The sequence below is a fragment of the Aphelocoma coerulescens genome, chromosome 20 (assembly GCF_041296385.1).
Source record: "Aphelocoma coerulescens isolate FSJ_1873_10779 chromosome 20, UR_Acoe_1.0, whole genome shotgun sequence".
In the NCBI taxonomy this organism is placed as follows: domain Eukaryota; kingdom Metazoa; phylum Chordata; class Aves; order Passeriformes; family Corvidae; genus Aphelocoma; species Aphelocoma coerulescens.
Genome location: NC_091033.1, coordinates 11,849,670 through 11,864,806, shown reverse-complemented (window position 1 = coordinate 11,864,806; position 15,137 = coordinate 11,849,670). Strand labels below are relative to the sequence as shown.

Genomic DNA, 15,137 nt, shown 5'->3' with positions numbered 1-15,137 from the left:
TAAGTAGCTGTTCCTTTCCTTAGTCTGGATAACAGAAGTTAGTTTAAAATACAGCAAAATACAAGTTGTCGGCTTGGCCATAGTCCTGACATCAAAGGGTATTAAAATGTTTCTAAGAACAAAAATGGGAACTAAAGCATTATCTTAATCAGTTTTAAGTCTTGACAAAAGGTAAGGGATATAAACTGGAATTTGAAAAATAAAGCCAGATGTTTGCACATAGAAAGGTATCAGTATGAAATAGAGGTATTTACTCCTCCAGTAAATTTAGAAAGAAGTAAGCCTGGAAAGATTACTTGTTAAATTATTTTCTATAAAATATTCTGTTACAAATCAAGGACAATGTTGGTAAGGCTATTTTTTTCAAAAAAACTTTGTGGGCTGCGTGTTTATGCAAAAAGAACTTTAACTTCTTCCTTGAATTTTGACTTCAGTTTCTATATCTACACGCCTGTATATTCTTTTTTTGTTATTACACATTATTTTAAATATATATTACACTGTTAAATTATGCAGTCCCCTCCTGCCTATTTCTTAGGAGCAGGTTTGGTGGGAGAGGGAGGCCATGAGGGAATTCCCTCCTGCAGTTGGAGTCGCTCTGTGTAGCTGATGCTTTGATTTGAGTGACCACTAAGTTGCCACCTCCCTTCCTAACAGCACATCCTCAGGATTATGCAGTCCTGACAGATTTCAGTGAGAAATTGCCACAGTGCTCACTCAACCTCATCAACACCTGCCTGGGCTGGCCTTAAATCTGTATTCCCAACACAGTCCCTCTCTTGGGAAGGGGAGCAGCTCTACTCAAACACAGCCTGGCAGAGTTTCCTTTTTCACTCTGGGAGCAGTGATGGAAGAGCCTTGGACTGTGTTGTGCAGTTGTGCTGGTAAATTATTTAATGACAGAAAGGAGCTGACTACTTGAACTTTCCTCTTGACCTAAACTGAAATACCAGCCTGGGTGAGTTTGTGTGTAAGGCCGTGTAAACTGAACTTCTTATCTTATATGCAAAGCCAGGATTTCCTAATGCTTGTCACCGAATAGGGAGGCTTCCTGATCCCTTGCAAATATTTGTGCTTGTTTCTGCTGGCATAGAAGTTCCAATATCCGTGTGTTCTGCAAATCCATAGCTCTTGTGGGAGCTGGGGGTGACGGTGTCAACAGCTTGGCAAATGGGAAATTACTCAGGGTATGCTACAAATAGTAGAGGGTGTGATGATACCTTCAGCAATAAAGGCTGAATGCAGACACGAGCAAAGAGCCATAGAAGAGAGGCTATTGTTCAAAATAAGATTTCTAATTACACATCTATTTTGCATATATAGATAGGAAGGCTCTTTTGATGATTGACTTGCGTGTAGCTGTACAGACAGTGCTTATTCCTGCTTTAGGGAGGAGAATGTGCTGCCACAAAGAAGCAAAATGAAAGGTGTTCCTTCCCCAAATACAGTAAGAGCTGTCTGTTAATGAATTAACACGCTGTAATTTTGGTAATATAAATGCTTAAATACCAACCCCCACTATCTTAAGTGATTGTGAAACTTCAAAAAGAGCAACAGGAAGCCGAAGCACTCACTCATATGTCAGGAGAAAGCCAAAACTCTCATTTTTAGGAGTACAGCAGAGGGAGTAAGTAAAATATGAGACTGAGGCTTTATGAGATGTCACCTATGTGCTGGTTTAACATTTTTTATACAAAAAGTGGTTTTAATTAAAAATTGTCTTCCTGTTTTTCTGAAAAGATTATTGTTATGGTAGAATTAATATTAAACTGTTCTAGTTAGAAAATATTACCTCTATTATTATTCTGATGTTTAAAAATTGCCACTGTTTTCTGTTTTTCTAATGTCCCTTACTAGCAAGTGTATGTGATTAATGCTAAAATTTACTTAGGGATGAACTCATCCAGCCAGTCATTTCCAAGAGCAGTTATTATCGTGTTTTGTGTATTGAAAACATATTAAAACTCCAAGAGTTCAGAAGCATAAAGCAGGCACAAAGCAAAGCCTATTATGGTACTGTTTACCAACAGATTTATAATTACAAAATAAATTAAGCATGAAATGGAACACTTTTCATTTTCTGCCATAATGGTATGAAATATTTGATGTTACTTTACAGATTATTCTGCAATAGCTTTGAAAGTGAATAATTCTGAAGGTTGTCATGGGTTTTTATCAGAACCTAAACATATCTCCTTTAAAACACCCCTGTCCTTTTTCCCTGCAGATAATCAGAATGCCCAAGAAAGAGAGAGAGGCTATTCCAGAACTCAGTCTTCCAATCAGAATAACGATAATGCATAAAACAATTAATTTCATAAGAAACACAGAATTCTAATATTCTCTCTCATAAATTATAACACAATACAAAATTATGGAATACTTCTGAGTGGTTTGGGTTTTTTTTAGTGGGACAGCCACATCTGAATGCCTCTAGTTCTCTGTGCCTACAGTTCTGATAAAGTTCTGTACCTTGAGAAAAACAGTTTACTAAACTTGGCCATTGAAACCTTGCATGAGCCAAATGTTCCACCTGAGCAGAGTCATTCCTAGTTGTGTTTCTCAGCATCCTCTTCAGCTCCCTATCCTGCATTCCTTCCCTTCAAGACTTGCTTTATTTTTATCTGTTACACCTTTTTTTGAGAAGAGCTTTAATAAACATCCTTTCCAAAGCTGATCCTTGATGGCTGATCCTTAGGATTTCAGTTTGTTAGCTAAGGTTAAAAACCCCCAGCACCACTGATTGGAGCCTTGGAAGGGACCTTTCCCCTCTCTCAGGCTGTAGAACCCCTCCCAAAGCCACCTCTTGAGGGATCACAAACACTTCTCCTGTGCTCATGGCTATTGTCTGTATTGCTCACCCCCAGAACCAGCAGGGATCTCCACCTAACCCTTACCCAGTGTGAATAACTGCTCTGTGCATCCACTGGGAACCTCTATCAACAGCCCACTGCAATCAGAAGCTTCTCCAAGGCCAAATTCCTGCCTTCCCACGTGTGGGATGATCTCTGCACCCTGTTGTAAGCAGCAGGGTCATTTATGTAATAATGCCTGAGGTGGTCCCAAAGAATAGGCTGCAGGAAAGGGAGGAGCTCGGTGTGAGGTTTGTACGTGTAAATAGTCAGCCCTGGGCTGCAATTTGAAGAACTTCTTTCTCCTTATTTTTCAACAAAACTAACACATATGTTTCACACAGAGGAAGTCTGGCTGTTTTCCCTGTTTCTGCCATCTCCTGATTTTTCATTTTCCAGCACTCATTCCAATTCAGGAAGATAATGAATATTCAATAATTCATCTCCTGTTAAGCAGTAGGATTTTAAGAACCTAAATGTTGTTTGTTTTCTGTTTTTTTTTTTTTTTTTTTTTTCACAACAGTTCCAAAAGTGCATTAAATGTCCCCAGTTTTCTTAAGAAGGAATCTTTTCTAAAAGTTGGGTTACACCACCTGAGGGTGTTGCTCAGCCTTTACTCCTGCTGTCTTCTGGCAAACACTTTGCTTGTTCACGGGCATTTTTCCCTGTCCAAGAGTCTGTGTTTGCCTCCAGAACTGGTGGAAATTTTCAGATCTGGTGTTTTGAGCACTGGGTGATACCAGCATTGCCCAGCTCAGTGTGAGATGTTGGGGCAGCCTGACTGTGCTTGCCAAAGGCTCCTTGGAAACCTCTAGGAAGATGTGCTCCTTCAAACTTCCTGCTGTAAGAAATTTAGTACCAGCAGGGCTTGCTGCAGCCTTCACAAATGCTGTGCTTTTGCTTCCTTTTTCCTTGGACTGTTGGGTTCATTTTTATCCTTTTCTCACTTTGATTGCAAGATCCTTGGCCAGGGAATCTTTGAGCTACATTTGCCTGACACAGCGGGGTCAGGTCCATTACAGCCTTGTGGTGACTCGGGTTTAGCCAGGCTGTAGTTAAATCACATGATGTAACAGGTCTCTGTGTTCTTTCTTGGAGTCCCTGGGATTTAGTTATCTCCTTAAGTTGGACTGGCCAGTCTTTGGGTCTCAGTAACTTCTTTTGTTAAATGTAGATTTACTGTAAGGATTCATTGCCATAGCTGTCTCCCACAGAGATAGAACAGAAGGTTGTAAATCAAGCAGATTTTAGTGTAAATTATTCAGAGTTTTTTTCTCTTCATTGTGTAAGATTCCCTGCAGAATATCATGGCCCAGTGAGCTACTGCTGATTGTTTCTTGAGGTCCAAAACTATATGTAGTTCACATATATTATATATGTTCCTTTCAAATCAAATTAGGAGGAACACGTTTGACTTGGTCCCCTCTCTAAGGAGAGGTGCATTAATGAATGATCAGCATGCACTGGAAGCCTCATTGCTGAGCTAATGAAATCCAAATATTTTGAGACCTAAGCCTATAATGCAGCTTGATGTTTCTGCATCATTGTCATTTTTCAGTGGGTTTAGTACTGTAAAACTTTACGTGTGAGTAGTTGCTGGCTTTAAAATTGAAATACTGACTTTATTAAGAAGAATTGCCTGAATTGACCTGTACACAAAAGAGTTTGTAGGATCTGTTTTGGTTTTTGTGCAGGTGAGGCTTGACTGGGAGACACAGAAGGTCTTTGTGCTTTGTTTACATCTAAATTTCTAAAGTGATGTTGGCTGTAATTACTGGGTAGAAAGAGCAGGCAGTTCTTCTCACTTGAAAAGCATAAGCAGAGAGACTCTTGGCTGAGGTGGACTCCAGGTGTTATGTCTGTGTGGAGTTTTATTTTGCAGATGACTGGGGCAGCCTTTATTCACTTTATTCACTATCCTGCTGCCTCAGCCATTTTTTTCCCCTTCCCCTTATCCCTCATTTCACTGCCGTGCTCTACAGTCCTACTTTTTTTTCCCTTGGCCTTTCCAACTCCAGTGCTGCTGAATGGTTCTCCTCCCTTGATCTTCCTGCTCCCCACACCCTTGTTATGTGTATTTCACATTATTTAAACAACAAATCCTTTCATCGCCTCTATCTATGTTGTAGTGAGCTGCTCAGCTGTTCTTCAAATGACTTTGTTTCTGCTTCCTGGGACGTGTAATGTGTGTAGTTGGATGCAGAATTTTAACTTAAAAATAGAACTAGGAATCAATTAAGGAAGAGAAATTACAAAATGGGAATCTCTGCCTCCATGCTAATTAAACCTGTTGGAAAGAGCCATATCTCAATCTGCAGCCACATAAAAAATATTGTTTTATTTCCTTCTCTCAGAGTTCTTGCTGCTTCCTTTGACAAGGGGAGCACACACATTCTGCTGCTGTGTGGCAGTTAATCCTCCAGGTTGGTTTTTCCACAACCATTAACATAAATGGTGTGCTTACAGTTGGATTATTCCTTCAATTTGTGTTTCCAGTGGGGAACTCCAAGTCATCTTCTAGCAAGGAGATTGGGACTCTCTGCCAGAAGGTGGGGGAAACAGAAAGGTGCTTGGTTTGAAAAATGAAACCTAAATTTCTCATTTAAAAGCCAAAGAACAACATGGAAGTAAAATAGCGATCCTGAAAAGTAGCAACTAAGCACTTGATTGAGCCAGATGCAAATGTTTTCAATAAACATTTATCCCTTTAAATTATTTATTTCTTATTTTAGTCCAGATGTATGCTTTTGGGGATAGAGTGTTGAGCTAAATCATTTTAAACGTGATTGCAAAGAGGGTAACTGAATGTTTCCTTAATGAATGCGTGTGTGGTGCTATTGCTGTGATTATAGGCATGGCGTGACTGGAATTTGAGTTACTCCTCCTCCCTAGACTTTCATCCTCATCTTGTTTCCTATTATATTCAAGGCACCTGTTTTTCCTGTTAAGAATGCGAAGTGTTAGCTGAAATCATAAAAGGAGCTGCAGGAATGTATGAAAAGCAGCCACCTAGCATGATTTTAATAATTCTGTAGCATTTATTACATTCACTTCTTGATATTGATGGCATAATTTAAAGTGACAGAAAGGAAGGAACATGACCTTTAATGTCATGACATGAGTTGTCACAAAAAAGGAAGGATGAGCTTAATTCAGCCAAATGGCTTCCCAGGAAGTCTTGATACATAATAAACTGAGATTTATCTTTGGCTGAGATTACACAGCTCAAGCTGTGATTTTTCTTTTAGATGAAACAAACTGACTGAAGAGAAGATGAAAATATTGTTCTAATTTTGATCTTCATATTACATTACAGCAAATTAATTCTAGTTTATAAGAGGGAACATGTAAAATATGCAACAGAGGAGAGCTACATATAGTGATTGCTAAGGTGTTTTCCAGAACAGGATCCAATGTTCCTAAATAAAGAAGTGGTTATATTGCTCTATAAGCTTTGTCATTAGACACAAATGTGCAGTCAGCTGTCTAGAGGCACCACATTTCCCTTCTGCTGCTTAGAGTCCTCTTGTACTGATCAGTTTTTTTAGTAAATCCCAGAAGAAGGAGCACAGATGTTTTCGGTCGTTGTCACCAATGATGTCCAGTTGGTTTATAACTTCAGCAGTGAGGTGAGCCATCATTTAGTTTTTAAGGTGTTGCATTTTTGGGGTTTTTTTTCACATGAGGGAAAAGTCAAGGCACTTAAAAAATAATTACATTCTCTTTTCAAATATAAAAATCACTTGGAATTTTCTTCCAAAATAAGTCTTCTATTTTTAGTCAAGGTTGCATAGAAAGTCAGCATAATTGGTTGGGAAAAGAACAAATCCTCTTCCAGAGGAGATCACATGGCAGCATCATAAAAACTGGTTTCTAGGAAAAGTGTGTATTGAATCAACTTTAAAATGTTATCCCCCTTGATCCTCTTTTCTGGCTCAGTTTGATACAGGCTGCTTCAGCACTGTGTTTATAGAGAATTCAGAGAACAATAGGGAAAGGTATCAGTGGGCCCTTGCACTGACTTTTATCTTTGGTGTTGAATTTTGGCCTGAGTGGCTGTCATCTGTCTGAGTCTGGGATAGACAAATCTGAGCATCTGACGGTGTCTTCTAGTTTCAAGCAGCAGCGTGTTCTGTGTTGAATTTAGACCAGAGTGCATCACTAGCAGGGCCTCCTTCAGGTATCTGGTTTTTCATGTTAATGATGCTTCTGGAGTTAGCTAAGCCTCAAGGATTTTTGCAATTCCTTGGTCAGCAGGTTTTTTGTCACAGCCTAGAAGGTCAATTTTACTGTCAGGTTGCCTTTGATTTGGGCAGATGTCAGCAAAGGCCCGAGCTGCACTCAGGGGTCTCTCTCCAGACAGGGTGGGCAGGCTGGGCATGTGCTCACTGCCCTGCTGGCACTTCCAGGGAATTCTTTAACCAGCGTTTTTCTACAGCTTAATTGGGTAACAAATGGAGTCCATTTCAACCTGACAAACTCTGAACCAGACCCATGACCTCAGCACTGTATCATACTAGCAAACCCCCCAGCACTGTGAGAATTTATGAAAGTTGTAATTATTCGAGTGGATTAACTGCCAAAAATATATAGAAGGGGCAGGGGACATCCCTTACCTGGACTGAGAGAATGTGAAACACAAGCTGAAGTTTAATTTTCTGAGAAATTCATTTATAAAATAGTAGTATCTATTTTGCCATACACTGTTCCCTAAAGAACAGCAACAGGGGGAATACTGAAGCATCCATCAAAGTAGAACTCTTTACTAATTACTGGTTTTCTTTTCATGAAAAAAATTCATTAAGAATAAAATGCAAAATATCTTTATGGATGCACAGTTACCTAAAGTAAGTGCAAATAAATAAAAAAATCTTGCAAGAAAGTGCTTTTTAAAAATAAAATACTATGTTCGCTTAACTCGGGCAAAGTAATTATTTGGGGATTTTAAGAGAATATATAATTTACACATTGCAGAATATTAACAAAATTTTTCAACCTATCAAATGCTGAATAATAGTATTATAAATTAAAAAAGGAATATAACTGCTATGTAAAAATAATAATACAAAAGAATTAAAAGAAAAAGATGGCTTGAGGCAACAAGAAGTGCTTCTAAATGACTGTGAAGCTTCTGGATCACGGTCAAAGAGCTTAAACTCAGTTTGAAAGCTTTTTTGCTGCAGTAAGTGCGACTCCTTCTGTGACTGCCATGGTTTCAAAAGGCACTGGTGACTGAAAATCAGAAGAACCGGAATATATGGCTTTAATTGAATAGTTTGTTACCTGCCATAGAAAATCACCCATCACACAGGGCCACAGGTCTCAAAACAGTCCCAGAATCAATTCATCTATCAATAGATTCACACCACAGCCCTTTATTTCAGAATGATCCATCATTTCCTTAAGCATTTCCTATTGCTTTTAGAGGAGTTTGTCCTATCAGATGGCACATTTTTTTTTTTTCCTAATTATACCAACACATTGATGAGAAAAGTAAATTGCCAGCTGAAATACTGGCTAGTGTGTGTGGCACAGGAGCATGGCTGGATGCTGCTTGGATTTCTATATCATTTTAAGAGCAGTGCCAAGAGCTAATGACTGTGATTTGATCCCACATTAGCAGGGCCCTTGTTATTGAAAGGATTCATCATGCATAGAAATTATTTGTGCTCTAGCTGGAGGCCATATTCTGTGCTCTCAGCACTCGGTGTGGAACATGCTGTCTTCATTTCTACTCACTTACCCGTGAAACAAATGACAGAAGGGAAGGGACAAATGCAGCCTATTTGTCATTTTCCCTCTGTGCCTCCTCTCCCCCCAGTTCAATAGAAGGATGGAAGGAATAAAGAACAATCCTGCTAAATGCAAAACTAATGAAAAACAGGGATGTGTGAAGTGACCTTTTTGGTGGTCTGCTTTTAAAAAAGGCACAAGCCACAACCCCAAAGCCTGGTGATAACAGACTCAGAGCAGTTTAAGATCATTCTGCTTTTCAGGCCCACTGTGTATGTCAGCACTAACTATAAACAAGGGAGTCATAGCTCTGCTTCCTGACAGCTCAGAAATCCTAGTAAAGTTCCAATAACCTCATGCTGCTCGAGGGGTAAAGCTGCCCATGAGAGGCCAACTTCCATTGACATGTCCCTGATAATCCCTGCTCATGTTAAAGGGAATTCCCTCACAGTCACAGACAGACGGAGCCAAGAGCATTCCTCCTGCAGGAGCAGGATAAAGAGCTCCTGCCACCAAAAAGCACCATCACAGCCCAGGCATGGGTCCTTCACAGCTGAGGGATGCAACAGGTGACTGAAGGGCTGGTCTTGGCTGATGTGACCTTTGTCTCACAGAGCCTCGCCTTGGGAATCTCCACTATTGGTAGTGCACTTTCTGTGGATCGTAGGATTTACGAGAAATGAAATTTTAATATTTATTTCCTCTAGGGGAGATTCAAAAGCTGTTTTAGTACAGCTTCAAGACCAAATTCATAAGCAAATATTGTACCCAGAGTACAGGTATCGACAGTACCTCACTTTATTTTCAGTGATTTGAAATAAGCTAAGGGCCTGACACCAAGAGCACGTGTATTTAAATGTAGCAAAGTTCCACTTAAGCAAACTAAACTAAGTTGAGGTGTCAGCAAAGCTTCACTACACCGGATTAAATGGCAGGTTAAGTAAGTAAACTTAATAAAGAATTGGCAGCTTTTAAGTGTAGATGAAAAGTGACTCAATAGAGTCACCCAATAATTCATCATGCCCTTGCATATCTACATAGCACAGCTATTGCAATATTTGTTGTTGGAGTTTTAAAAAATTAAATCCTTAGGCTTTTGAAAGGGCTATAACTTTTTTCTTTCTTTAACTTAACCCCCACAAGGTAATAGAAACTCACATTTTATAGTAATCCAGCAACAGAATACATTCTGTTCCTGCATATGAAGAGTTTTAAGTATGGCAGCCTCTGGTAGCACTTGGTGATTTTTAATGTTCATTTCTGAATGTCAGGAGAGTTTCTGTCTCAATTTAATTGACAGGTGAGCTTGTATTTTAATTGAATCCAGTCATTCATGACTAGAAAATAAATGTCTTTGTGATAAGGCAAGCTTGATCAGAAAATAGGAGCTTTAGTCCACTGTGTATGCTATGGATAAGGAGAATCAGTCTCCAAAGGACTCAGTGTCATTTTCCCCATTCTAATTTTCTAATTACTTCTATACATTGAATTTTGAAAGTCTTTCCCCTAATCAAGCCCATATTTAGTTGTTCTTACTTTCAGTAAGTTCACTTATTGCCAAAGCAAACCCTTGCTCTCATCCTCTACCATGAGTAATTAGTTCTATCCAACTGAATCATGTTACCACTTCATCACCATTAGTTTTGTCCCTTAGAAGTGTTTAGGTTCATGTTTTCCCCTTGCTCCAGAAGCTGCACTTCTCTGGAGGGCTCTCTATTACACTGTATGTATTCTCTGGGCCCTGAAACCTTTGCCTTGAGCCTCAAAATAATGTCTGAGACCCCAAACAAGGAAAAAATGTTGGAAGAAAGTGGAATTAGAAGGTTGCCATTTGGCACCCATTGTAGACCATGGGTGCTGTTTGTGCTTTTGGGATTGTCCTCTATATGCAGGAGAGAAAAACATCACAACTTCTCAGATCTGACAGTGCAGTAAGAAATGAGAGGTTTTGGAGTTGGTGCTGCTGCTGTTTTCCCATTTCAGGTGCTTTGTACTAAGGAACTGTTTAAAAAAAAAAAAAATCCGGTCTTTTCTCCTTAAATCTTGAATTCTCAGGAGAAGAAAAAGACCACAGATGCTTATGAAGGAGCTTGAATAGCCCAGGAGACAATATTTCTTAAGATGTAATGCAGCAGTGTCGATCCCGAGCTGTCCAATTCAAGCTGTCACTATTTTTGTGGGTCCATTATGGTGCTGGAGATTAAGGAGGGCTGTAAAGGGAACGAGCAGTGCCTTTGCAGATGTTTACCAATCATTCTGTTTAGGTGAGCAGCATGGGAGGAAACAAAAGCTTTTCTGAAAGTTTAATATTTGAGTCATGAAGGCTTTGCTGTAGTTTGTCTGGGACTGGCAAAGCCTGACTTACCAGCACTGTTGTACTCAGTGTTTCCACTCCAGCCTAATTTTTGATGAAAAGTCACGTCTTTCTTGCCACTTAGTTAAAAATCACTTTATCTATATACGTATTTGACAATAGTCAGCCTGTTACAGCTGAATTTTTGAGAGGTTTGGGTTTTTTTTTTTAAATCTGTGAATGTCTTTTTCAGCTGATTTTATTTCCTTGATTGTGCACAGAACTTCATGGGGAAAGGAGTATTTCTAAGTTGGCATCCTTGATTTCTTCAACTTTGAACTGAAGTACTTGCTTGGCCCATTAAGCAAAGCTCGACAGAATTTGCATTTATTCAGTTACTCGTTAAATAGGGACATGTTTTGCTGGAGGGGCTTAAGAGCTTCCTTTTCTAGAGGAGCAAAAGGACATTATCATCAGTAGGTTCTTTTTGCACCTTGTGAAAAATAAAAGATGCTGCTCAGCAGGGAAGGAGAGAGACTGGTGTTGAAAGGATAATTCTATTTAGGGAGGCACTTTTCACAAGCCAAATCTGCAAGCATTAGCACACAAACTCCTCCTGGGCATAATCTAGAAGTGGTACCAGGGATGTAAAAGCACAGAGCCAGAAATGCTGGATATTTGTTAAAACACACCCATTTCTGTTGCAGCTCCCTCTCTTCTCACAATAATTGTGATCGACGTCAGAGGGCAAGGGAGTGAATATTCCAGTATTGTCCTTCTCCTATTCACAAAGATTAAGCCAGAGATTCACCATGAACCCAATAAGAAAATGGAATAAAGAAGAGTAGAGGAGGGAGGAAATAAGAGGTAAGCAGTGCTGAAACACCACACTAACCCTAAAACCCACCAAACACAAATTAACACGTTTCCTCTTTCAGTCTCTGGCCTTTTCGGCTATTGAACACAAAAACTCTCCAGAACAAGGAACCTTACACGGTGCATTTCTGTTGCACCAGGTTACTGTGAGTATTTAATTTCTGTTTGGAATTTTGGATGTTATTGTGTTAAATTCAGCAAATTGTGTTATTTGAATCTTGATATTTGCTGTTATGTCCTCCTGCTGAACTTCAGGACATTTGAGGACAATGTCACGAGGTTTTCTCTGTAAAAAACAAATGAAAAATATTTCATAAGTCAGAGGAGCAACCCAGCTCCTCTTGAGCTGTTTGGTGTGGGCATCTCCTAGAGAGGCACAACGGAAGGAGCTGTTTCCACGTTCCTTTCACAGAATTATGGCCTGAAGGTGCCATAAATCCTGCTGTTCCAGATGTGAGCCTCGTTAGGCAGTAAAGTCAGCCAAATGGAAGTGCACCTCCTCCCCATCCAAAGCAGTGTCCTCTTGTAAGTCATTAAAGGATTTGTGATTTATAATCAGTTTATATAAGCATTTATTGTGCCTTTCAAAAAGAATTATAATGGGGATGCTTGGAGCAGATTGACTTACATGGGACCACGAATCCTACAATGCCACAAGCTGTTGTTCACTTCTCTGTTGTAATTCTTTGGACACAGTTTACTTAAACTTCTCAAAGCCAACTGTTGTGCTCCTGAGTTGTGGAAGAGAGAGTGCAAATCCTAGAAATTCTAACACATGATGGAATCTGGAAACCCTGAAAATAAGGTCACTCTAGGTTTGATAACAACCAGAGTCTATGGACGACCCAGACTTCTCAGAATCAAGTGTACTAAATATCTTTATTTACAGAAATTCCTCTCAGATCTACTTGGGGCCAGATTCACATTGTACCAATTGTTTTTAGGTGCCGTGAGGGACTTTGTTACAAGAAAGATGTACACGGAAATTAAGTGCTGGTTTTCTAAATCAAAGGCCAGCTACCTTGAGGCTCTGGTAAATACCCTCTGTATTTTAAGTGCTGGTTTATTGTGTGGTTCCAAATTGGAGATGGTGCAGTGCTGTGACGAGAGGTGTGATTAGAGCACAAGCAGGATACCTGGGATAGCTTTTATCTGGCAACTCTGGAAGTGCTGGGACAGCCTGGATTTCAGAGTGGGCTGTCCAGGGGTATTAGTGAGGCATCCTGGGCATGAACTGAAAGAAAAAGCAACAAGTGAGGTCTGTGCTGCTGCAGTTCCATTGATTTCTGGCACCCTAGGTATATTAAAGATAATTCAGATATGAATATCTGTGTGGCATTCTCTGCTTCTACAGCAGCACACCATATCCTAAATAGAATGGTAGCTTGTCATATGGAGATAATGGTTATTATTCAGCATATCTCCTCTATAAAGATATTCAGGCGGTGTCTTTCCCCTTATGAGATATTCATCTAATTCTTTCCTGAGGCTGTGAGTCATAGAACATCAGATTTGGGTTTAAAATTCAGAACCAACTGTGCTAATATCATATAGTGTCTTTCTGGCAAACACTGCAAATTCTCAGAACACACATCTGAAATTCTAAACATGCTGGAGACTTGGGTTACAAAGTTGAGTTTAGACGGAAGCTGCCAATATGCACAAAAAAGTTAGTGCATCACAGGAGCCTTCAGCCAGTCCCTGAGTGATTGCCAGCTCTGCCTGAACATGGCCTAAAAGCCTTCATGCTCATCTGCCTCTTCAGGTAATGTTATTTTTCACTCATATTCCAACCACTCTCAAACCAAGCATTCTCCCCAATGCCCTGATCCCACCAGGGCATCACAAAGATTTTACATGACACATTTTACCATATGTAATCTCTGTGGTAAAAACGAATCCTCATGGATTATATGTTTTTGTTCTGCTCCAGAGCTGCTCAGACAAAGTATCTAGGGAAGATACTCAAAAATTAATGATCCACTGGTTTTAGTACTGCAATTCTCTGTTAAAATTGTATTTATTGAGCACACAGACAGAAAGGGAGGCAGGAGATGCTCACGTCCCTCATCTGGAGAGCAAAATTACAGGACTTGTGTGGACATGGTAGAACTATAGCAGGTTTTTGAACCTCTGCCCCTGAAGCACCTAGAGAGGCGACAGGTTCATGTCCTCGTTACCTTTGTTGCACTTTGTAAAAGTAATTAAATATTCATCAAAGAATGTGCAAGTGGGATCCAAAATATTTGAGGGAAAGAACTAAAAGTGTTTTCACTAAATTTGACACTATTGTGAGAAACAATTCAAAGACTAAAAGACAGGAATCAGGAATTCAAATAAAAGGATGTCACATTGTGGAGGGCTTCACCTTCCTGCACTGAGGAGAAGGTGAAGTCCATGACCTGATCCTGCACAGCAGTTTGGCTGCTGGAATAACTGCATCTCTCCAGTGACCTGTGGCGTCCTTACCTCTGAAGCAGGTTGATGTCAGCTGTAATATGGATCAATCGTATGCATATGTATATCTATATCCCTTCACATTATATGTGTGATGTGTTTAAATTAGGGCTTTGTTCATGCTCCAATTTAAACGAGTGCTTTTTTTCACGTTCTAATTTTAATGATGCAGAGAAAATACACACGGCTATGTCATAACAACAGGATAACCATATGCCACTCAATCATCTAATTTACGTTTTGAAAACAGAATCAGGGTTTTCTGAAAACTGTCATTTTGGGATGCCTCAGCTCACAGCTCAGTCATTCTTATCACATAGTGAAGTTCCCCAGCCTGGAGTATTTCATCAATGACACTTCAACTGAAGAATTTTAAAAATATGCTGATTTGTTTGAAGGGGAAAAACTTATTTGAAAATATCTGCAAAAAGAAGGTTTGAGGAAGTTTTAAAATCTGTATTTTGCCTTTTTTGAACACATATTTGAACAGATGAGCTCTTGTCCTGAGAATCTGTTCTATAGATGGGTGGGGCATGTGTGTATCTAGAAATATGCAAATATGTATTTATGCAAGTACTTATACAGATGTTACACCATAGAACGTGTCAAAGTAGGATTATTATGGGTTTTTGGTCAAGATCCACTGATGCATCTCTTGCTCTCTCATATCCAAAGCAGCTTCATGAGTGGACTGGATCCATTCATTGTTTATGTCTGGTCCAGGGACTGCTTGGTCTTTTAGCAGTGCCTCTGGCTTTGAGGTGCAATTAAAGTCTGTTCAGCTCGTGAAATGAGCAGCTCTGTAGTTGCTGACTTCCAAGGAGAGTGGGGAGTTATTTCCTATCAGCCTGGTTCACTGCAAGACAAAGGAAAATATCCCTTCTCCCTCCAAAGCAAACAGTCAGGTTGCAGATATTTATTAGTTG

The 15,137-nt window shown here is 39.7% G+C and overlaps 1 long non-coding RNA gene across 11 annotated transcripts in view; it reads left to right on the top strand.

Annotated features, from left to right (window-relative positions):
* Positions 1-15,137, top strand: part of LOC138121040 (uncharacterized) — a 174,919-nt gene that overhangs the window by 41,124 nt on the left and 118,658 nt on the right. For 10 of the 11 annotated variants that reach the window (XR_011156049.1, XR_011156050.1, XR_011156048.1 and 7 more), the window contains exons 2-3: positions 11,586-11,745; positions 11,817-11,900. This is a non-coding gene — a long non-coding RNA (uncharacterized lncRNA). Of the gene's footprint in view, positions 1-11,585; positions 11,746-11,816; positions 11,901-12,698; positions 12,788-15,137 lie in introns of all 11 variants that reach the window. The other variant, XR_011156056.1, reaches the window with a different exon arrangement.